The sequence below is a fragment of the Bos mutus genome, chromosome 10 (genome assembly GCF_027580195.1).
Source record: "Bos mutus isolate GX-2022 chromosome 10, NWIPB_WYAK_1.1, whole genome shotgun sequence".
Classification (NCBI taxonomy): domain Eukaryota; kingdom Metazoa; phylum Chordata; class Mammalia; order Artiodactyla; family Bovidae; genus Bos; species Bos mutus.
The window spans coordinates 31,191,529-31,217,152 of NC_091626.1; the positions used below are offsets into that span (position 1 = coordinate 31,191,529).

The following is a 25,624-nucleotide window of genomic DNA, read 5'->3' on the forward strand; positions in this document are numbered from 1 at the left end:
CTGCTTCTGTTAGGTCCATACCATTTCTGTCCTTTATTGAGCCCATCTTTGCATGAAATGTTCCCTTGGTATCTCTGATTTTCTTGAGGAGATCTCTAGTCTTTCCCATTCTGTTGTTTTCCTCTATTTCCTTGCACTGATCGCTGAAGAAGGCTTTCTTATCTCTTCTTGCTATTCTTTGGAACTCTGCATTCAGATACTTATATCTTTCCTTTTCTCCTTTGCTTTTCACTTCTCTTCTTTTCTCAGCTATTTGTAAGGCCTCCCCAGACAGCCATTTTGCTTTTTTGCATTTCTTTTCTATGGGAATGGTCTTGATTCCTGTCTCCTGTACAATGTCACAAACCTCATTCCATAGTTCATCAGACACTCTATCTATCAGATCTAGGCCCTTAAATCTATTTCTCACTTCCACTGTATAATCATAAGGGATTTGATTTAGGTCATACCTGAATGGTCTAGTGGTTTTCCCTACTTTCTTCAATTTCAGTCTGAATTTGGCAATAAGGAGTTCATGGTCTGAGCCACAGTCAGCTCCTGGTCTTGTTTTTGCTGACTGTATAGAGCTTCTCCATCTGTGGCTGCAAAGAATATAATCAATTTGATTTCGGTGTTGACCATCTGGTGATGTCCATGTGTAGAGTCTTCTCTTGTGTTGTTGGAATAGGGTGTTTGTTATGACCAGTGCATTTTCTTGGCAAAACTCTATTAGTCTTTGCCCTGCTTCATTCCATTTTCCAAGGCCAAATTTGCCTGTTACTCCAGGTGTTTCTTGACTTCCTACTTTTGCATTCCAGTCCCCTGTAATGAAAAGGACATCTTTTTTGGGTGTTAGTTCTAAAAGGTCTTGTAGGTCTTCATAGAACTGTTCAACTTCAGCTTCTTCAGCGTTACTGGTTGGGGCACAGACTTGGATTACTGTGATATTGAATGGTTTGCCTTGGAAACGAACAGAGATCATTCTGTCATTTTTGAGATTGCATCCAATTACTGCATTTCAGACTCTTTTGTTGACCATGATGGCTACTCCATTTCTTCTGAGGGATTCCTGCCTGCAGTAGTAGATATAATGGTCATCTGAGTTAAATTCACCCATTCCAGTCCATTTCAGTTCGCTGATTCCTAGAATGTCGACATTCACTCTTGCCATCTCTTGTTTGACCACTTCCAATTTGCCTTGATTCATGGACCTGACATTCCAGGTTCCTATGCAATATTGCTCTTTACAGCATCAGGCCTTGCTTCTATCACCAGTCACATCCACAGCTGGGTATTCTTTTTGCTTTGGCTCCATCCCTTCATTCTTTCTAGAGTTATTTCTCCACTGATCTCCAGTAGCATATTGGGCACCTACTGACCTGGGAAGTTCCTCTTTCAGTATCCTATCATTTTGCCTTTTCATACTGTTCATGGGGTTCTCAAGGCAAGAATACTGAAGTGGTTTGCCATTCCCTTCTCCAGTGGACCACATTCTGTCAGATCTCTCCACTGTGACCCGCCCATCTTAGGAACTACATATTTGCCTTAAAATTTCATGACATGCTCTTCAGCAAATGGAATCAGTATTCCTACAAACTAGAAATTCATCCCTTTTTCTAATATTTGGCTTTCAGTAATGTTTTTGAAACTCTGGAAAAGACCCTGATCCTGGGAAAGATAGAAGGCAGGAGGAGAAGGGGACAACAGAGGATAAGATGGTTGGATGGCATTACTGACTCAATGGACATGAGTTTGAGCAAGCTCTGGGAGATAGTGATGGACAGGGAAGCCTGGAGTGCTGCAGTCCATGTGGTGTTGCAAAGAGTCAGACACGACTGAGCAACTGAACAACAACAAATGCTTTTATGTTTATTATAAAGTTATGCCAGATAACTAATTAATAAGACACTCACAAAAGAGCTCAAATCCTGAAGAACTTCTGAGCATAGCATCATCTCTGACTCTGTGTTGAATATGCCCAATGAACAAATATTCTCTCAGGAACATCTTTAAAATGCTCTGTCTCTGCCTAAAATGTTTTATCTATTTCTGAAATGTTCCCTGAGAACATAATATAGCATACCACTTATCCAACAGAGACTATGAAAGTTATATAATTTATCTAAAGATACGCAAAAACATGAGAACAGTTCAAAGTCACATTGACTCTTTTTTTAGTGTTCAGGCTTTGGAGTTGAAATTGAAACCAACATTTTCTGAATCTAAGCATGACATTTTGCTCAAAATATTTTTATTTCTGTAGCACATAATGAACTAGATATTCCTTGTAAATATTCAAATAGCTTTTTGATACCACTAAATAAGCTAATCTTTCATATTACTAATTTAATTTCCCCAAGGCAGAATGACAGTTTCCATCATTTTCATCCCAAGTATTCATTCAAGAAAGTTTAAATTAACTTTTCATGCCCAACCTTTGTCCTTTTTACATACATTTTTAAGACAGAAGAATTCTTACAAATACTTGACTTTTCTAAACAGGTAACTCTTGGAGTTCCCTATATGAGGGTTAACTACATAAAAATTTGTACATTTCTGATCTACCACTATACTGAGGAAAGCTACCTGATTTTTCCATAATAAGGACAACACATAAGTTCCAATATACCCCCATCTTATAATTTTCATCACCTCTCTTTCTATACTCAAAATGATCATTTAAAAAAAAGATCATAAGTTGCAAGTCTCTTCCCATACCCATATGATCTGTTAAGTTTTTTCTAATTAATTTTTAATGACATTTTAAAAAAGAAATGCAACCCCCAATCCAAAAAGGCAATAGTTAAATCATTATGATCTCTTTAAAAACAAGTAACACTGTTTTAATAAAGAATATATAATCACATTTTTATTTTAAACTGTATGACTCCACAGTAAATATATTATATACCATGACAAGTGGAATTTATTCCTGCAACTAAGGAGAGCATAGCATACAAAAATTAATATAATATGCCACATCAACAAAATGAAGGAAAAACTCACATAATCATCTCAACTAACACACAAAAAGTGTTTTACAAAATTCAACATCCTTTCATGACAAAGACACTCAATTAAATAGGAATAGAAGGAAACTACCTCAACATAATAAAGCCATATATGAAAAGCTCACAGCAAACAACATACTCAATGGTGAAAAACTAAAAGCTTTTCCTGTAAGATCAGGAACAAGGTAAGAATGCTCACTTTCATCACTTCTATTGGCTACAGCACCGAAAGCTCAAGTGACAGCAATTACGAAAAAGAATACAAGGCATTCAGACTGAAAAGGATAAAATAAAATTATCTCTGCTTGCAGATAATGTGGTCTTCTATGTAGAAAACCCTACAGACTCCACCAAAACAACTGTTAGAAGTAATAAATGAATTCAGCAAAAAAAGATACAAAGACTAAAGTCAGTTGTGTTTCTATACGCAAACAATGAACAAACTGAAAAAGAAAATTACAAAAATAACTTAATTGACAGTAGTATAAAAAAGAACAAAATACTTAGGAAATAAGTTACCCAAGGAGGTAAAAGGCTTGTACAATGAAAACTATAAAACATTGCTGAAAGAAATTAAAGAAGACATAAATAAATGGAAATAAATCTCACGTTAATATTCTAAAAGACTTAATATTGCTAAAATGTCAATACTACCCAAAGCAATCTACAGATTCTATGCAACGCTTATCAAAATCCCAAAGAATTTTGCACAAAGAGAAAAAAGGATCCTAAAATTCACATAGACTCTCAAGGGACCTCGAAGAGCCAAGAAGATCTTGAAAAAGAAAAGAAAAACTAGAGGATTCACCCTTCCTGATTTCAAAATTTCACTGGAATGCTACAGTAATCAAAACAGTGCAGCACTGTCAAAAAGACAGACACACGGACTAGTGAAAGAGAGCTTAGAAATAAACTCACACGTACACGCTCAAATGATTTCTGATAAGGGTGTTAAGACCATCCAATGGGGAAAAAGTAAGTCTTTTGAACAAATGAGTGCTGGGGAAACTGGTCCACACACCTAATGCCATATACAAAAATTAACTGAAAATGGATGAAGAACCTAAATGTAAGACTTAAATAATAAAACTCTTAGAAGAAACAAAGCACAAAAGCATCAGGACACTGAATTTCACAATGATTTCTTGGACAGGGGGACACCAAAGGCACATGTAAAAAGAAATTAAAAAACGAATTTGACTTTATGAAAATTAAAAATTTTGTGCACAAGATACTATGCATAGAATAAAAAGGCAACCCACAGAATAGGATAAAATACTTGGAAATCATATATCTGATAAGAAATTGATATCCAGAATATGTAAGAACTACCCTAGAACTCAACAACAAACCAGCATGACTCAAAATTGAGAAAAGGGCTTGAAACAACATTTCTCCAAAGATATGTAAATTACCAACATGAAATAACATGAGAAGATGCTCAATGTCAGCAATCATTAGGGCAACACAAATGAAAACTAAAGTACAATACCACATCATAACCATTAAGATGGTTACTTAAAAAAAAAGAAAATAATAAGCACTGGCAAGGACGTGAAGAAACTGGAAGCCTTGTGCACTACTGGCAGAAATATAAAATGGTGTAGCTCCTGTCGAAAACAGTATGGTGGTTCTCAAAAAAAGTAAAAATAGAATTATGATCTAGCAATTTTCGCTTCTGAGCATATACACAAAAAGAAATAAAAGCAGGGCCTTGAAGAGATCACTGTACACCCATGTTCACAGCCACACAGTGGCTGTGAATACACAGCAGCTAAAACACGGAAGCAACCCAACTATGTTCATCAACTGATGAGTAGATAAGCAAAATGTGATATATACACACAATATTATTCAAACGTAAAAAGGGAAGAAAACTGCAATATGCTACAAATGGATGTACCTTGAGCACGTTACACTAAGTGAAATGAGTCAGTCATAGAAAGAAAATTACTGTATAATTCCATTCATATAAAGTACTTAGAATGGTCAAAATCATAAAGACAGAAAGTATCGTGCTGGTTGCCAGGGACTGGGGGAGCAGAGAATGGAGAGTTATTGTTTTATTGTTTAATGGGTATAGAGTTTCAGTTTTACAAGATGAAAAGTTATGAGGATGGATGGTGGTGATGGCTACATAACAATGTGAATATACTAAACACCATTGAGCTGTACATTTAAAAATGGTTAAGGTAAATTTTATGTGCATTTTATCACAGGATTAAAAAGGAAGAAAGCACGACTGCAATAATCACCAAAAACTAGAAACTCCCCACATGTCCATCATATGGTGAATGGATAAACTAACTGTATATGTATATAGACAGATAGATAGATAGTGTTAGTCGCTCATCATGTCTGACTCTTTGCCACCCCATGGACCCCAGGCTCCTATGTCCACGGAATTTTCCAGGCAAGAATACTGGAGTGGAAACCCATTCCGCTCTCCAGGGGGTCTTCCGGACTCAAAAACTACAACTGGGTCTCCTACCCTGGGGGAGGATTCTTTATTGTCAGAGCCACCAGGGAACTAACTGCAGTATATCCATACAATAGGACACTACTCAGTAACAAAAAAGAATGAGCTACTGGTACACACAACATGGATAAATGCAAATGCATTATGCTAAATGAAAGAAGCTAGATTTTAAAAGCTACACATTAAATGATTTCATTTAAATGGTATACTGGAAAAAGTAAACTACAGGGACAAAAAAAACAGATCTGTGGTTGCTAGGGATTGAGATGCAGAGAGAGGTTGACTACAAAAAGGCAACAAGAGTGAATTTAGAAGATTATGGTAATGAACATATATTTGTCAAAATTCACAGACTTAAAAAAAATAAAAAAAATAAAAATCTGAATGTATAACTGAAATATGAATAAGAATGAAATCTTTCTAAATAAGCTACTAAAAGTTTCAAACAATTTTAAGATGAGTAGTTTATTTTCAGCACTAAAGATGCCACAGGATGAAAAGGTACAGTATACAATATTCACCTACAACTTACCTAGCACCTTAAAGTAAAAAACTATTAAATAGGAAATAAAACATTTTTCATTTTATGCACTGCAAATTGTACATAATAGGTAGCGTGGTAGGTACATAATTCAGGAGAAGTTTAAATTGACTTGGCCTTTCTACTTCACTGGTGTATACATATGTAACTTTAAATACAAAATTATCCATTTCTAAAAATATTAACATATAATTGGAAAAGAGAAGTACTGTCCACAAAATCTACTAACCTGAATTTGTTCAGTTAATCAATAATTGCAATAGAACTCTTTATCAAAACTGGAAACACCATCAGGGTCATGGGTGCTCTCTTAGAAAAAGCAGCAACCTGGAACAAAAAATATACATATATACTATGAACCTCTGTCCTATTCAAACTTCAGTTACCATTATATACTTTTCTAAAGTTCCCTTTTTTTCCCCCTTATGTAACTTTTATATACTTTATATACTTTTCTAAAGTCCCCTTTTATATACTTTCTAAAAGTCCCCTTTTTTTCCCTTATGTAGCCACTCATAACATGTAAAAATTTTGCATATTCACTTATTCTGCAAGCTACACCTTTCAATATGCCTCAGATACGCAGATGACACCACCCTTATGGCAGAAAGCAAAAAGGAACTAAAGAGCCTCTTGATGAAGGTGAAAGAGAAGAGTGAAAAAGCTGGCTTAAAATTCAACATTCAGAAAACTAAGCTCACGGCATCTGGTCCCATCAGTTCATGGCAAATAAATGAGGAAACAATGGAAGCAGAGACAGATTTTATGTTCTTGGCCTCCAAAATCACTGTGGTGACTGCAGCTGTGAAATTAAAAGATGCCTGCTCCTTGGAAAAAAAGGTACGACAAACCTAGACAGCGTATTAGAAAGCAGAGTGATTACTTTCCCGACAAAAGTCCATATAGTCAAAGCTATGGTTTTTCCAGTAGTCACATACGGGTGTAAGAGTTGGACCATAAAGAAGGCTGAGCACCAAAGAATTGATGCTTTTGAACGGTGATGTCAGAGAAGACTCTTAAGAGTCCCTTGGAGTGCAAGTAGATCAAACCTGTCAATCCTAAAGGAAATCAACCCTGAATATTCATCAGAAGGACTGATGCTGAAGCTGAAGCTCCACCCCTAGCCACGTGATGCAAAGAGCCGACTCACTGGAAAAGACCCTGAGGCTGGCAAAGATTGAAGGCAGGAGGAGAAAGGGACAACAGAGCACGGAAATGGTTTGGATGGCATCACCAACTCAACGGACAAGAGTCTGAGCAAACTCCAGGAGAAGGTGAAGGACAGGGAAACCTGGTGTGCTGAAATCCACAGGGTCACAGAGTCGGACATGACTGAGCGACTGAACAATATCAACAATGCCTTTCAAATCCCACTAAGAAACAGCCTTTCATTTTGCAAATTATATTCAAACATAGTAACACTGTCTTAATTTGCTTCATAGTTCATCTTAAAATAAATCTGCACCTATAAAACTGCTTTGTGAACACAAAATTCTTAATTTTGTCTACATCTTAACACAAGGTCAGTCAGAAACATCTCTTTCCAGACCAAAGCTTGAAATCATCTACATCCCTATACCTCAGTTAGCTCTACAATCTAATTTCTGACTATATTCTACACAAACTTTCATTCAAGTCAATTTAATTTGCTTGCTTTCCACAGAACAATTCTGTCATTCTCAGCTGTCACCATGCAACACAGCATTCCTTCTTTTTAAAAGAAAGATTTTTCCTCCCTTATCCTCTTTGTTAATCAATGCATATTCATCAACTTTCAAAATGCAGCTCCTCATTCCTGCCTGAGAGCTGATAAAATCATTCTGTACTCCATTAATCTCTGCAAGAATATTTTGTTTCCTTTGATATGTGTCATCTCATATAGTCTTCTGGTTAGCAACACTATCTCCTACTTCTTTTGTCACCTCTTCTCCATCATCTAGTAACATGTTTGACACACAGAAAGTAATCACTATGATTGACTAACAAGTGAAATGGTCTGAATGAAGATTCACACATCATATGTTCACTGAGTGTGTACATATGTGCAGCTCACCAAGTAGAAAAACCCAAGAATAACATAAAGACACAAAACACTCTATGGAAACATGTCTTTCTGCCAGTTAATTTACTGTTGTTACAACATGAGATTATTTTCAAATTGTCAGATGTAGTCTTTCTCTGACAGCAAAGCCATTTTGAAACCAATTTCTGATGATTAGAAATAATACAGAAGAATCATTACCAGTTCCATCTCCCCAAAAGTAATCCAACTATGTTCATTCTAAATTCCAAGAGTCGAAAATTTATTCTGAGACACAAGAGCCTATAAAAACATTTAATAAATAATTCTAAACCAAAAGCAAGCACATTTCTATACTGTCTTACAGTAAAGAATCTGTCAGCAACGCAGGAAACCCAGGTTCGATCCCTGGGTCAGGAATATGCCCTGGAGAAGAAAATGGCAACCCACTCCAGTATTCTTGCCTGGGAAATCCCATGGACAGATAGATGAGCCTGGCAGGGTACATTCCATGGAGTCCGAAGACTCAGATACAACTGAGCAACTGACACTTTACAATTTACATTATCTTTTCTGGAAATTCTCACTGAAAAGGACAAACCACTCCCAAGTCAACTACCCCAGGGCCCATAAACTGACAATTCTTAAATGGCCATTAACTACAAAATCATCAAGGCTCATTGTGATTCCTTCACCAACTTCACAAAACCTTCACAAAACTTCACCAACCTCCCACAATAATTCAGTATTATGGGATTCATACTTTGTCATGAAGTAACTGGTACCAGATTTCTCTTTAGTCAGTAAACAACTGCAAAACTAGGCAAAACAGATGACAGCACAGTTTCCAGACACTGGACAACAATTAGTGTAGATCTTCATTCTCTGAGAGAAGAAAACAAGCTAGATAAGCCTACATACACCTTAATTTTCTGCTAAGAGACATGTTACAGACACTACTGCAGGCAGGGAAATTCAAAGTAGAGCGCAGCAGGGTCACCAACATGAAAAGACAAACATCAGAGTTCAGAAGGGATCAGATCAGATCAGATCAGATCAGTCGCTGAGTCATGTCCGACTCTTTGCGACCCCATGAATCGCAGCACGCCAGGCCTCCCTGTCCATCACCAACTCCCGGAGTTCACTCAGACTCACGTCCATAGAGTCAGTGATGCCATCTAGCCATCTCATCCTCTGTCGTCCCCTTCTCCTCTTGCCCCCAATCCCTCCCAGCATCAGAGTCTTTTCCAATGAGTCAACTCTTCGCATGAAGTGGCCAAAGTACTGGAGTTTCAGCTTTAGCATCATTCCTTCCAAAGAAATCCCAGGGCTGATCTCCTTCAGAATGGACTGGTTGGATCTCCTTGCAGTTCAAAGGACTCTCAAGAGTCTTCTCCAACACCACAGTTCAAAAGCATCAATTCTTCGGCGCTCAGCCTTCTTCACTGTCCAACTCTCACATCCATACATGACCACAGGAAAAACCATAGCCTTGACTAGACGAACCTTTGTTGGCAAAGTAATGTCTCTGCTTTTCAATATGCTATCTAGGTTGGTCATAACTTTCCTTCCAAGGAGTAAGCGTCTTTTAATTTCATGGCTGCAGTCACCATCTGCAGTGATTTTGGAGCCCAAAAAAAAATAAAGTCTGACACTGTTTCCACTGTTTCCCCATCTATTTCCCATGAAGTGATGGGACCGGATGCCATGATCTTTGTTTTCTGAATGTTGAGCTTTAAGCCAACTTTTTCACTCTCCACTTTCACTTTCATCAAGAGGCTTTTTAGTTCCTCTTCACTTTCTGCCATAAGGGTGGTGTCATCTGCATATCTGAGGTGATTGATATTTCTCCCAGCAATCTTGATTCCAGCTTGTGTTTCTTCCAGTCCAACGTTTCTCATGATGTACTCTGCATATAAGTTAAATAAGCAGGGTGACAATATACAGCCTTGATGTACTCCTTTTCCTATTTGGAACCAGTCTGTTGTTCCATGTCCAGTTCTAACTGTTGCTTCCTGACCTGCATACAAATCTCTCAAGAGGCAGATCAGGTGGTTTGGTATTCCCATCTCTTTCAGAATTTTCCACAGTTTATTGTGATCCACACAGTCAAAGGCTTTGGCATAGTCAATAAAGCAGAAATAGATGTTTTTCTGGAACTCTCTTGGCAATTTGATCTCTGGTTGCTCTGTCTTTTCTAAAACCAGCTGGAACATCAGGAAGTTCATGGTTCACATACTGCTGAAGCCTGGCTTAGAGAATTTTCAGCATTACTTTACTAGCGTGTGAGATGAGTGCAATTGTGCAGTCGTTTGAGCATTCTTTGGCATTGCCTTTCTTTGGGATTGGAATGAAAACTGACCTTTTCCAGTCCTGTGGCCACTGCTGAGTTTTCCAAATTTGCTGAAGGGATATATGGCAATTATTACTGGAATACTATACCAGACAGGAGGGAGTAATGAAGAAAAAAACTTCAGACATCTTCTCTTGAGTCTTTGGCTTCATGCTAATTTGCACATACTTAGGATAAAACTCCCAGTGGGCTACGATCTATAGGGTCGCAAAAAATCAGACATGACTGAAGCGACTTAGCATGCACATACACAGGGTAAAACTCCATAAGGCAAAGGTGGGGGGCGGGAGAATCTGCTGGGGAGCTAAGAAAAATGACCAATTCATTCAGAGCTAGGGACATGTGAGTTGCACCTAACCAGAGGAGAGAAACCTTGCATACTCTGGACAATAAGCAGAGGCCTCAGCGGGGCTGAATTAGTCCCAGAATAAAGATTAATCGATGATGATGACAGCAGAGCTTAAAAACAAACCCTGAAGGAACAACCTGATCCTCAACTTAACATCTGTAAACAGATGGTGAGCTAAATGGAAAACCTCATAATTCACAGGGCATCAGGTAAAGTTTTCAAAAAGGTTCTGCCTCAGGAATACAGCAGAATTATACTAAATGGTCCTAATAAGGAATACCTTAAAGGATTAAATATTTCCCAAGTAAATACATTCTACAAAAAGCTTCAAGAACATTTAGAGGAATACAAAAATATTCAGCACCCAACAAAGCATAATTTACAATGTCTTCTGTTACATACCTAACAAGCATTAACTAATTTGCCAAGCAAGTTTCAAGAAAAAAAGACAAGAAAATAAGAGGCAAATGAGAAGTATCAATGAAAACCAACCCAGAAAGGACACAGTTTTTATAAAACCAGGAAACTAGGATTAAAAGTTATTATAAATGTATTCTATATGCTGTGAAGCTAGAGAAAAGACTGAGTGCAATTTAAGTTTAAAACATAGAAAAAAGACCCAAATTGAACACCTAAAAATGAAAGCTAGAATGTTAGAGGCTCTACCTGACACTCGGTGAATTAGGCCCTATTCCTAACACTGTGTAAGCTGTGAGCACTGTATTCCTTTTGGGTGAGTTCCTTTGACCACACATAGTTTCCTCACAGGCATGTACTGATCAGTGCTCAACTGAATTCCTGGAAGGGACTTCTGCAGATCTGTAAAATTCTCTTGCAGCCCTCTTCTTTCTGGTACTTTGCCCCATGAGCTCTAGCTGCCTTGGCTTCTCAGGCTCCCAATACCATCTCCTCAATTCAGGCAGCTCTCTAGCCTTCTCTGGGGTTCTACTGCTCTACTATTCCATGCCTAAAAACACTCCCCAGGCTAGACCAAGCATAGGTCTCCGCTGTTTCCTGTCTCTCAGGGATCAATGTCTTGGGTTGCCTGATGGCAAATGCCTCATGAACTGCTGTTTCATGTTTTTTGCCTAGTTATTTCAAGTAAAAGGATACCAATCCCTGTCACTCCAACTTCACTCCAATGTGGCTGGAAGCATTATTTTAATTACTTTAAAGGAAAGTGAAAGTGAAGTCGCTCAGTCATGTCCTACTCTTTGCGACCCCGTGGATTGTAGCCCACCAGGCTCCTCCGTCCATGGGATTCTCCAGGCAAGAATACTGGAGTGGGTTGCCATTTCCTTCTCCAGGGGATCTTCCCGACCCAGGGATCAAACCCAGGTCTCCCACATTGCAGGCAGACGCTTTAACCTCAGAACCACCGGGGAAGCCCGAACTATGAGTTAATCTAACTTTGTGATTGCACTGAAAGCTGAAATTTTCCAAAAATTAGATGTATTCAGTTAACACCACTCACCATGTTAATAAGTTATCCTTAACCATATAATAAATGCAGACTATGGGGTTGAATTTCAGAACAGTAACCATAAAAGTGAAATAGGCAATTAGCACACATGCAATATTAAGAGAGAATACACAAAGAGGTGGAAAGTAAACCCCAAAGGAGAAGAACATACTCTGTTGTCTCTCTTTTCCTGTAGCATTAATACATACATCAATGAATCTGGTGGAACAAGGGAAGTTGCTGCTTCCAGCATACATGTTATGCTGGCAAACAGACATCAGTAAACAGGTAACAATATGCACCCAGAGGCTCAGGCCGCCAGGACAATCAGCTGCCCCTCCAGAGATAAGAAAGATCTGGGTTTGCAGTCTTCAAATGGGAATAGTTTTACCTTTCCCCAGGCGGCTGAGAGTAGTTCACGGCAAATCTTTTGATTATAGCGTGGAGTACGGAAAACAAAAAACTTCAGCTACTGCTTTGGTTTCATCAGAAATTCTACAGGCATGTGTCTTATAAGCAGTATATGGCAGAATTTTAAGCCAATCTGAGAGTCTCTGTTTTTCAGTAGAAATTCCAAGTATTATTTTTGACTACTTCTTACTACTGAATGTTCTGTTGGTGAAACTGAAGGTCTTTCGCTCAGAAGGAATGAATCAAGAAGAAGATTAAATGGAGCCCCTAGGGTTGTGTGGTGTCTAGCAGCCAGACCCTGAGGCTCATGGGCTGCTGAGTGGCTGTAAAGGGCCCCAGTGCTCCACCCTTCCGGGTGGGATGTCACTGAGACCCCTCCAATGGAGCCTCCTGCTGCTACTGCTCTGCCATTTCCTGGTGATGTGGCACCTCAGTCTGCCTCACCACCATGTGACAATGTGTGAACTGGATGTACTTCTCGGAGTCCATTTACAGACAAGACCTCCACTTCACACTTCGAGAGCATTCAAACCACTCTCATCAAAATCCATTTCTTGTCATCCTAGTGATTCTGCACCCCTCAGATGAGAAAGTCAGACAGGCCATTAGAGTTATTTGGGGTGAAAAGAAGTCTTGGTGGGGATATGAGGTTCTTACATTTTTCTTACTGGGCCAACAGGCTGAAAGTGAAGACAAAGTGTTAGCATTATCTTTAAAGGATAAACACCTCCGTTATGGCAATATAATACAAGAGTTTTTATAGTCACATACAATAACCTGGGGCTTTCCATGTGGCTCAGTGGTAAAGAATCTACCTGCCAAGCAGGAGATGTGGGTTCAATCCCTGGGTCAGGAAGATCCCCTGGAGAAGGAAATGTCAGGCTACAGTTCATGGGGTAGCAGAGTCAGACACAACTTAGCAACTAAACAACAACAATAACCTGATCTTGAAGATGATTATGGCATTTAGGTGGATAACTGAGTCTTGCCCCAATGCTAGGTACATCGTGAAGACAGACACTGATGTTTTCATCAATACTGGCAAGTTAGTGTATTATCTTTTAGATTTAAGCCACTCAGAGAAGTTTTTCACAGGTTATCCTCTAACTGATATTTATCCCTATAGAAGATTTTACCAAAAAGTCTACATTTCATACTCGGACTATACCTTCAGTGGTAAAGAATCCACCTGCCAATGCAGGAGACATAAGAGACATAAGATCCCTGGGTCAGAAAGATCCCCTGAAGGAGGGCATGGCAACCCACTCCAGTATTCTTGCCTGGAGAACCCCATGGACAGAGGAGCCTGACGGACTACAGTCTATAGGGTCGCAAAGAGTCAGACACAACTGAAGTGACTTAGCATGTGTACCTTCAAGGTGTTCCCCCCCAAATGCAGTGGATTGGGTTATATAATGTTCAGAGGTCTGGTGCCGATACAATTTGTAAAATGACAAGGCACATAAAATCCATCAAGTCTGAAGATATTTATGTTCAGATCTGTTTCAATTTACTAAAAGTGGACATTCATATTCCAGAAAACACCAATCTTTTCTTTTTATACAGGAATCACTTGGATGTCTGTCAACTCAGATGTGTGACTGAAGCCCATGACTTTTCTTCCAAGGAAATTATCACATTTTGGCAGGTATGTTAAGGAACACCACATACCATTATGTATGACACTCTACCCAATGCCTAGAGAAGGAAGGGATACTTTGTGGAAAGTGTTGAAATAAGGACCATGAAATCTCCAATGGAAAACTCGTGGGCCAATCACTGTGTTGGACATGGAACAGAAATTCACGAAAAGCCCATAGACTGAAGATGGGAGGGTTGCACTTGACCTATGGTTTATACTGACAACTATCAAGTAGGGCCTTTTAAAGATAATATTCAGAGGAATTAAATATCATAGCTCAGTCAGGAAAGAATCTGCCTGCAATGCAAGAGACCCAAGTTCAATTCCTGGGTCAGGAAGATCCCCTGGAGAAGGAAATGGCAACCCACTCTAGTATTCTTGCCGGAGAAATCCCATGGGCAGAGGAGACTGCCAGGCTACAGACCATGAGATCACAAGAGTTGGACATGATTTAGTGACTAAACCATCACCACCACCAAGAAGGATGCAAAGTTTTTGTTAATAAAACTAATAGGACCAAATAATTTGAGGACATCATTCTACAGACTAGAACTTCTTAAAAGGGTTTCATTGAATTATAAAGCTCATTTGTCCTAACAATAAAGCAGTGTGGAGTATTATTTATTCACTGAACAATCTAGTCAGTTCAGGATTGTGTATATATCTTACATGGATTACCAGTATTTTTAATATATAGCTCTGTGGAAAAAACTAAAGTTATACCAAAATTTTATCTGTTTTTGGTCATTTGCAAGATACTTTAAGATGTTGCAGTATTTCGAGGCTATCAATCTTCATTTAATATTAGTGTTTTGTACTTTCTGGGTGTTTGAATGCTATGGTTGTTTCATTCAATACTATATAAACAGAACAGTGAAAAATCACTCTTTAAATTTTTTCCAATTACTTCACTGATGAATTTATTATGAATAGCTCTATTAATATGAAGTCATTGGTCACTACTGTGTATCAGTAATCTCTTGGACTTTGATAAATATCTCATTATGGTAAAACAGAGAAGAATTAAAGCAAGAAGATCTGAATTACTGTCTTGTTTGTAGAAATATAATCCTGCTGTTTTTAGACGTCACCTCATCTGGCTGATTGTTCCACCTGGAAATCAGGGGTAATACAAAATGCCAGGCAGCATTATTTCCTTTTGGAAAGGACTCTGACGCCAGAAAGAAAGAGAACATGATGGCCAGAAAGAGTATCATGAAAGGAATGTCATATTTAAATACTTGAGGGAAAGAGAAGACTAAAGATTCAAGTGACATGGTTAACTGGTCCATGTTTTTTCTCATTAACAATCATTCTAAGAATAAAAAGGAAAAGAGAACAAAAAAGAAAATATTTTGAACTGATAACCAGTATGAATTTGAAAAATAAAAACACTGAAAAGCCTGTTCTGTCCACTGTTTCAACAAAAATGAATTCACTATTCTAAGACTGTTAAACTCATAATTATTGGTAAGCAATATTTCCTATAATGATCTTGAAATGTAACATTCATTTGAAGCAAAATAAAAAACCAAGTTAGTAACAAGGAGAAGTCCTCACTACTTCCTCTCCTATTCTGAAGTTGTCTAACATTGACAACATAAACTAATAATCCATCAACTTTAATTTTATCGATTTTCTTACCAGTTAATAGGGCCCACTTAAATTTTTATTCCTATTTTGGTCTAGGTAAATTTGTAAGTTCTATTTGACAGTAAAATGTCAATTCCCATTTTTTCTTCCTCTTCCTCCAGTCAGCCCTATATGCCAAAAATTATTGGAACAGAAATTTAAGTGACTTCTGTCATCTTTAATTCATAACTTTGTTCAGATAAGCTTTGTAGAATCACAAAAAATGAAAATAATATTTCTGAGAAATTAGAAATAAAAATTATATCTTTATCTATTATAGTCAATATCCTTTTAGTTATCATCCTTTCAGCTAGTCTGAAATCAGAAGACAAGGTACTGAAATTTCCATTGGTTATAACACCGTCATTCCCTTTACATTCCCATATCAAATAACTTGACTTTCTCTTTTTCAATGTGCCTTACGTTAATGCCTTAACAGACCTAATAGAAGCAGAAGAGATCCAAGAAGGGATGGCAAGAATAGAACTGTACAAAAAAAGATCTTAATGACCCGGATAACCACAATGGTGTGGTCATTCATCAAGAGCCAGACATTTGGAGTATAAAGTCAAGAGGCCCTCAGGAAGCACTGCTTCCAATAAAGCTAGTAGAAGCGATGGAATTCCAGCAGAGCTATTTAAAATCCAAAAAGATGATGCTACTAAATGCTGCATTCAACATGTCAGCAAATTTGGAAAACCCAGCAGTGGCCACAGGACTGGAAAAGCTCAGTTTTCATCACAATTCCCTAGAAGGGAAGTACTAAAGAATGTTCAAGCTACCAGACAATTGCACCCCTTTCTCATGCAAGTAAGGTTATGCTCAAAATCCTTCAAGCTAGGCTTCATCATTATGTGAATCAAGATCCTCCACATGTTCAAGTTGGGTTTAGAAAAGGCAGAGGAACCAGAGATCAAATTGCCAACATCCACTGGATCACAGTGAAAGCAAAGGAATTCCAGAAAAACATTGACCTCTGTTTCATTGACTACACTAAAGCCTTTGACTGTGTGGATCATAACTGCGGAAAACTCTTAAAGAGATGGGAATACCAGATCACCTTACCTACCTCCTGAGAAACCTGTATACGGGTCAAGAAACAACAGCTAGAACCACACATGAAACAACTAACCATTCCAAAGTGGGAAAGGGTACAGCAAGATTGTATATTGTCACCCAGCTTATTTAACTTATATGCAGAGTACATCATGTGAACTGCCAGGCTGGATGAATCACAGGCTGGAATCAAGACTGCCAGGAGAAATATCAACAACCTCAGATATGCAGATAATACCACTCTAACGCAGAAAGTAAAGAAGAACTAAAGAGCCTCATGATGAGGGTGAAAGAGGAGGGTGAAGAAGCTGGCTTGAAACTCAACATTCAAAAAACGAAGATCATGGCATCCAGTCCTACCACTTCATGGCAAGTGGATGGGAAAACAATGACGGATTTTATTCTCTTGGGCTCCAAAATCACTGCAGATGGAAACTGCAACCATGAAATTAAAAGACACTTGCTCCATGGAAAGAAAACTATGACAAATCTAGACAGCATATTAAAAAGCAGAAACATCACTTTGCTGACAAAGGTCTGTATAGGTTTTTCCAGTAGTCATGTACAGCTGTGAGACCTGGACCATAAAGAAGGCTGAGAGCCAAAGAATAGTACTGGAGAAGACTTTTGAGAGTCCCTTGGACTGCAAGGAAATCAAACCAGTCAACCCTAAAGGAAGTCAACCCTGAATATTCATTGGAAGGACTGATGCCAAAGCTAAAGTTCCAATACTTTGGCCAACTGATGCAAAGAGTCAACGCATTGCAAAAGACTCTGAAGCTGGTAAAGACTTAAGACTTAAGGAGAAGGGGGTAGCTGAGAATGAAATGATTCAACAGCATCACTAACTCAATGGACAAGAATCTGAGAAAACTCAAGGAGATGGTGGAGGACAGATGAGCCTGGTGTGCTACAGTCCATGTGGTCGCAAAGAGTCAGACACGACTTAGCAACTGAACAATAACAAACAAAATGTATATAACAAAACTTATAAATATATTTACCTTTTAACTTAGCAATTTCACTTTAGAAATTTACCATGAAAAAAATAATAGTAGTATGCTGCTGCTGCTGCTAAGTCGCCTCAGTCGCATCCAACTCTGTGCGACCCCATGGACTGCAGCTCACCAGGCTCCCCTGTCCCTGGGATTCTCCAGGCAAGAACACTGGAGTGGGTTGCCATTTCCTTCTCCAATGCATGAAAGTGAAAAATGAAAGTGAATTTGCTCAGTCGTGTCCAACTCAGCATACAAACATATATGGACAAGGTTATTCTACACATCACTGCTTTCAACTACAAATTAATAGAAAAACCCTAAATGCAAAAAATTTTAAATTGGAGTGTGGTTGGCTAAATTATTGCAACAACACAATTAAGTAATATGTTGTTCTAGAAAGATGAGAAAGATCTTCCAAGATATAATAAAAGAAAACAAAATAAAGGGCAGATTATTTACTGTATACAACTTTTGAGTATGAAATAAGAAATAAGAAATACCCTGAATCAGAATAAAATATTTAACCAAGAGAATAAGACTGGTTACCAACAAGGGGTGTGTAGTGGTTTACTGTGGCTGCTGTAACAAATTACCACCAACCTGGTGGCTTACAACAACAGAAATTTATTCTCTCATCATTCTGAAGGTCCGAAGTCTGAAGTCAGTTTCACTGAACTAAAATTAAGGTGTAAATAAGGCCTCACTCCCTTAAGAGGCTCTAGGAAGGAATCTGTTCCTTGTCTCTTACAACATCTGGTAGTGGTTAACACTCTGTGACTTGACGCTCCAACCCAGCTTCTGCCTTTATGATCACACTGCCTTCTCCTTTCCTATATCAAGTCTCTTGTCTGCTTCCCTCTTAAGAAGAATACCCATGACTGTATTTAGGACCCACCCAGAATAATCTATCTCAAGAGTCTTGGTCAAATCTGCAAAAATGCTTTTTTCAAATTAACAGATTTCAGAGATTAGCACTTGAATGTCATCCATGGGACCACCTTTCAGCCTATTGGGAGTAAGTGAAAAATGGAGTGGAAGAGATGGGCAAATGACTTTCAAACTATATAGTTCTGACTCCTGTTAGGACAGTAATTCCTATAGTTCTGAACCATATGAATGTTTCACATACTCAAAAAAAAAAAGAAAATCAACAAGGATACAGGAGGAATAACCCCTAAGGTGCTATACGCAGAAAGAACTAGACCTAAAAGTATTTCAAATAGTTATACTGAATATATCCACACTGAAAGATGGGTAGAGCCACTGGGAAGAACTAACTGAAGTAACTTTGGAACATGTTATTTTGCCTATATACTGTCAAGCTGAAAACAAAAAGACCACTAGCTAATTTTTACTACTAGTGTGACTGATCAACTTTGAGACTATCTTTTAAGCATACTAGAATTGATTTACTAAGTGAATGTATTGTAAATAATCAAAGTCAGGTCTATCACTGTTAGAAAAAGGCAATTAGAAATGCTGAAAAAGTTATGAATCTTACAGTGCTGGACTAAAATTGAAGGTATCAACTTGAACTATATATGTAGATATACATACAGATAAATAGATAAGAACATGTGAGTGTGTGATAGAGTTAGGACTCTATCAACTGAGGGAACTTGGAAGCAATGACTGCCATTAACAATGAATAGGACAACTAGCACCCAGAGGTTTTATCTAAATCCTATTCTCTCCCAACAGGAATTGAGACTTCTAGGAAAAACAGCTCATTCCATCTCAAGGGCTGGAACAGTACAAGACAGACCAAGAGCATCTTATGCCAGAAACTAGGGAAATGTTTAAAGAAAGATGGAAATATGTCTTAAGGATGCAGGAGTTAGTCTGAAGGGACCAAATCTGGGACAAGCAGAGAATCAAAATAAATGGTATCAATTTGACAGTACTACCCCACGCCCAAGGTAAGAGAAACCCAAGTAGGACAGTAGGTGTTGCAAGAGGGCATCAGAGGGCAAACACACTGAAACCATACTCACAGAAAACCAGTCAATCTAATCACACTAGGACCACAGCCTTGTCTAACCCAATGAAATTAAGTCATGCCTGTGGGGCAACCCAAGATGGGCGGGTCATGGTGGAGAGATCTGACAGACTGTGGTCCACTAGAGAAGGGAATGGCAAACCACTTCAGTATTCTTGCCTTGAGAACCCTATGAACAGTATGAAAAGGCAAAATGATAGGATACTAAAGGAGAAACTCCCCAGGTCAGTAGGTGCCCAATATGCTACTGGAGATCAATGGAGAAATAACTCCAGAAAGAATGAAGGGATGGAGCCAAAGCAAAAAGAATACCCAGCTGTGGATGTGACTGGTGATAGAAGAAAGGTCCGATGCTATAAAGAGCAATATTGCATAGGAACCTGGAATGTCAGGTCCATGAATCAAGGCAAATTGGAAGTGGTCAAACAAGAGATGGCAAGAGTGAACGTCGACATTCTAGGAATCAGCGAACTGAAATGGACTGGAATGAGTGAATTTAACTCACATGACTATTATACCTACTACCGCAGGCAGGAAACCCTCAGAAGAAATGGAGTAGCCATCATGGTCAACAAAACAGTCTGAAATGCAATACTTGGATGCGATCTCAAAAACGACACAATGATCTCTGTTCGTTTCCAAGGCAAACCATTCAATATCACAGTAATCCAAGTCTGTGGCCCCAACCAGTAACGCTGAAAAAGCTGAAGTTGAACGGTTCTATGAAGACCTACCAGACCTTTTAGAACTAACACCCAAAAAAGATGTCCTTTTCATTATAGGGGACTGGAATGCAAAAGTAGGAAGTCAAGAAACACCTGGAGTAACAGGCAAATTTGGCCTTGGAAAATGGAATGAAGCAGGGCAAAGACTAATAGAGTTTTGCCAAGAAAATGCACTGGTCATAACAAACACCCTATTCCAACAACACAAGAGAAGACTCTACACATGGACATCACCAGATGGTCAACACTGAAATCAGATTGATTATATTCTTTGCAACCAAAGATGGAGAAGCTCTATGTAGGCAGCAAAAACAAGACCAGGAGCTGACTGTGGCTCAGACCATGAAATCCTTATTGCCAAATTCAGACTGAAATTGAAGAAAGTAGGGAAAACCACTAGACCATTCAGGTATGACCTAAATCAAATCCCTTACGATTATACAGTGGAAGTGAGAAATAGATTTAAGGGCCTAGATCTGATAGATAGAGTGTCTGATGAACTATGGAATGAGGTTTGTGACATTGTACAGGAGACAGGGATCAAGATCATCCCCATGGAAAACAAATGCAAAAAAAGTAAAATGGCTGTCTGGGGAGGCCTTACAAATAGCTGTGAAAAGAAGAGAAGCGAAAAGCAAAGGAGAAAATGAAAGATATAAACAAATGAATGCAGAGTTCCAAAGAATAGCAAGAAGAGATAAGAAAGCCTTCTTCAGTGATCAATGCAAAGAAATAGAGGAAAAAACAGAATGGGAAAGACTAGAGATCTCTTCAAGAAAATCAGAGATACCAAAGGAATATTTCATGCAAAGATGGGCTCGATAAAGGACAGAAATGATATGGACCTCACAGAAGCAGAAGATATTAAGAAGAGATGGCAAGAATACACAGAAGAACTGTACAAAAAAGATCTTCACGACCCAGATAATCACGATGGTGTGATCACTCACCTAGAGCCAGACATCCTGGAATGTGAAGTCAAGTGGGCCTTAGAAAGCATCACTACGAACAAAGCCAGTGGAGGTGATAGAATTCCAGCTGAGTTATTCCAAATCCTGAAAGATGATGCTGTGAAAGTGCTGCACTCAATATGCCAGCAAATTTGGAAAACTCAGCAGTGGCCACAGGACTGGAAAAGGTCAGTTTTCATTCCAATCCCAAAGAAAGGCAATGCCAAAGAATGCTCAAACTATCGCACAATTGCACTCATCTCACACACTAGTAAAGTAATGCTCAAAATTCTCCAAGCCAGGCTTCAGCAATATGTGAACCATGAACTTCCTGATGTTCAAGCTGGTTTTAGAAAAGGCAGAGGAACCAGAGATCAAATCACCAACATCTGCTGGATCATGGAAAAAGAAAGAGAGTTCCAGAAAAACATCTATTTCTGCTTTATTGACTATGCCAAAGCCTTTGACTGTGTGGATCACAAGAAACTGTGGAAAATTCTGAAAGTGATGGGAATATCAGACCACCTGATCTGCCTCTTGAGAAATTTGTATGCAGGTCAGGAAGCAACAGTTAGAACTGGACATGGAACAACAGACTAGTTCCAAATAGGAAAAGGAGTACGTCAAGGCTGTATATTGTCACCCTGTTTATTTAACTTATATGCAGAGTACATCATGAGAAACACTGGACTGGAAGAAACACAAGCTGGAATCAAGATTGCTGGGAGAAATATCAATCACCTCAGATATGCAGATGACACCACCCTTATGGCAGAAAGTGAAGAGGAACTAAAAAGCCTCTTGATGAAAGTGAAAGTGGAGAATGAAAAAGTTGGCTTAAAGCTCAACATTCAGAAAACGAAGATCATGGCATCCGGTCCCATCACTTCATGGGAAACAGATGGGGAAACAGTGGAAACAGTTACAGGCTTTATTTTTTTGGGCCCCAAAATCACTGCAGATGGTGACTGCAGCCATGAAATTAAAAGACGCTTACTCCTTGGAAGGAAAGTTATAACCAACCTAGACAGCATATTCAAAAGCAGAGACATTACTTTGCCAACAAAGGTTCGTCTAGTCAAGGCTATGGTTTTTCCTGTGGTCATGTATGGATGTGAGAGTTGGACTGTGAAGAAGGCTGAGTGCCGAAGAATTGATGCTTTTGAACTGTGGTGTTGGAGGAGACTCTTGAGAGTCCCATGGACTACAAGGAGATCCAACCAGTCCATTCTGAAGGAGATCAGCCCTGGGATTTCTTTGAAAGGAATAATGCTAAAGCTGAAACTCCAGTTCTTTGGCCACCTCATGCGAAGAGTTGACTCATTGGAAAAGACTCTGATGCTGGGAGGGATTGGGGGCAAGAGGAGAAGGGGACGACAGAGGATGAGATGGCTAGATGGCATCACTGACTCGATGGACTTGAGTGTGAGTGAACTCCGGGAGCTGGTGATGGACAGGGAGGCCTGGCGTGCTGTGATTCATGGGGTCACGACTGAGCGACTGATCTGATCTGAAGTAAGAAATAAGAATCCATGTGTATGTACATGCCAGAATGTCAGCTAATTAAAGGAGAAATTCACCAATTGGCGACCACTATATTAATAATGGCCTTCCCCAGTGGCTCAGACAGTAAAGAATCCATCTGCAATGCAGGAGACCTGGGTTCAATCCCTGGGTCAGGAAGATCCCCTGGAGGAGGGCATGGCAACCCACTCCAGTTTTAATTTTTGGGCTTCCCTGTAGCTCAGCTGGTAAAGAATCCACCTGCAATGCAGGAGACCCCAGTTCGATCCCTGAGTAGGGAAGATCCACTGTAGAAGGGAGAGGCTACCCACTCCAGTATTATTGGGCTTCCCTGGTGGCTCAGCTGGTAAAGAATCCACCTGCAATGCAGAAGGACTTCAAGAAGGGCATGGTAACCCACTCCAGTATTTTTGCCTGGAGAATCCCATGGACAGAGGAGCCTACAGTTCACAGGGTCGAAAAGAGTCTGACACAACTGAAGTGACTGAACACATACTAATAATATTGATTCAATCAAACCTCCTCCTTGAGAAGGAAATGGCAACCCACTCCAGTATTTTTGCCTGAAAAATCCCATGGACAAAGGAGCCTAGTGGGCTACAGTCAAGGGGTTTGCAAAGTGTTGGACACAACTGAGCAACTCAGCAGACACAGCACACAAACTTCCTCAAAGGAATGCAAAAATAGTTAGTAAAAGTCTGCTGAGAAACAGAATATTCACATAATCCAAGTATTTCCTCATAACATACTTATTAATTACAAAGGAAAAACACAGCACTTCTAGAGTGGGGAATAAAAAATAAAACTGGCAGGTGACCAAAATTGGGATCACCAATAATGGGACAAATCAACATCATGTGTCTCCAGATAAAACCACCCGAGAAGGACACAACCATAGCCCTGAAAAAATGTATAATAAGATTCTAAGATGAAACATTAGACAAACCCAAACCAAGAGACATTCTACAAAATAAATGGACTACATTTTTAACAAGTCAGTGTCATAAAAGAAACTTTTCCAAATTAAAGAAAACGAAAGTAATTCATGATTCTGAATTTGATCTTGGACTAGAGAAAAATATTTTTTCTTGTGTTATATTATTTGGTCAGTTGGTAAAACTTAAATTCATAGACAAAGTAAATAAGACATAACAAATATAGATAGATTAAATGAATAATTATTCATTATTCATTTATTATTATTCCTCACTTATTATTCATTTACAGACAGATTGATGTCCTTTGGTTACTTCAGGAGATTGTCTTACATTTCATAAAATAAACACTGAGTTTCAGAGAATCATATTTGTGACTTTCAAATAGTTCAGAAAAAAGAATGATAGAAATAAAAAGAAAATGTAAAATATTAAATCTGGGAAACTAGACAAAAGGTGCAGAATAACTTTTTACTTATAATTTTATTTGCTTGTTTGTAGCTGCACTGGCTGTTTACTCTTTGCACAGGCTTTCCCTAGTTACAGTGAGTGGGGCCACCCTCTAGCTGCAGGGTGCGGGCATCTCAGTGTGGTGGCTTCTTTTGTCTCAGAGCACGAGCTCTAGGGCACGGGGGCTTTAGCAGTTGTGCCTCGCAGGCTCTAGAGCACAGGCTTCAGCAGTCGTGGCTCACAGGCCTAACTGCTCCATGGCATGCAGGATCCTCCTGGATCAGGGATGGAAACCGTGTCTCCTGCACTGGCAAATGGATTCTTTACCACTCAGCCAGCAGGGAAGCCCCAGAAGAATTGTTTATACTGTTCTTCCACCATTCATTTTTGTGAGTCTGAAGTTATTTAAAAATACAAAAACTTCAAAGGTCACTGACATGGGTAATAATTTTGAAATTGGAAAACAGATATAGGGAACCTGACCCAGGAGCAGCTGAAGGATGGAGAAGATTCTGCTAGAGGGTAAGGTCCAAAACTGTATAGTATATACATAACTGGAAATAGAACCATGTCTGTCAACGTCTGCCTTCTGTCTTAACTCATTCCTATATTCAACTAGTGACTGCAACACAGTGTATACGCTAAGAAATGTATTAAATGGATGAACCCATATGTAAATAACAACCAGCAATAATAATCTGCATATGAAAATGAATCAAGCTATTCAGAAATAAGTCCTAAAGATAAACATGAAGTTTCTAAACATATTTTAGCCACAGAACACTTTTTTCTACTAAAATCCTAAACAGAACCTCAACACAGGGAAAAAAAAAAAATTAAAGTGCAGTGACTCTAGTTTTGGTGCAAATCTAATGAAGGTGTGGAAACCCTTAACTTCTGTTCTTCCAACACCAAAACCCAACACCAATTCTCAAGGTTCCAGAGCTCTGAGAATGTAAAGATGAAAGGACAGGCTTGATTTTGAAGTCACTGCACCACCCTCTATTGATAAAAAAACTCTTCCTCTCTAAACCTTGATCTAAAGAACCATTCAAAACCAAGGCAAAATTATTCCCTCTCACTGTTCTAAAGTCTTTGGAACTGTTAA

General features: G+C 38.8%; 1 protein-coding gene and 1 pseudogene across 16 annotated transcripts in view; one reads left to right on the forward strand and one right to left on the reverse strand.

The window, feature by feature from the left end:
- The window catches only part of FUT8 (fucosyltransferase 8), a 337,919-nt gene that overhangs the window by 277,177 nt on the left and 35,118 nt on the right, over positions 1-25,624 (reverse strand). For 12 of the 16 annotated variants that reach the window (XM_005890017.2, XM_070377695.1, XM_070377698.1 and 9 more), the window contains exon 2: positions 6,240-6,337. The exons of the other annotated variants lie outside the window; for them this stretch is intronic. The gene's annotated coding sequence lies outside the window, so the exon portion shown is untranslated. The remainder of the gene's footprint in view (positions 1-6,239; positions 6,338-25,624) is intronic. 16 annotated transcript variants of the gene reach the window in all.
- On the forward strand, positions 12,966-14,394 carry LOC102272812 (UDP-GalNAc:beta-1,3-N-acetylgalactosaminyltransferase 1-like; annotated as a pseudogene).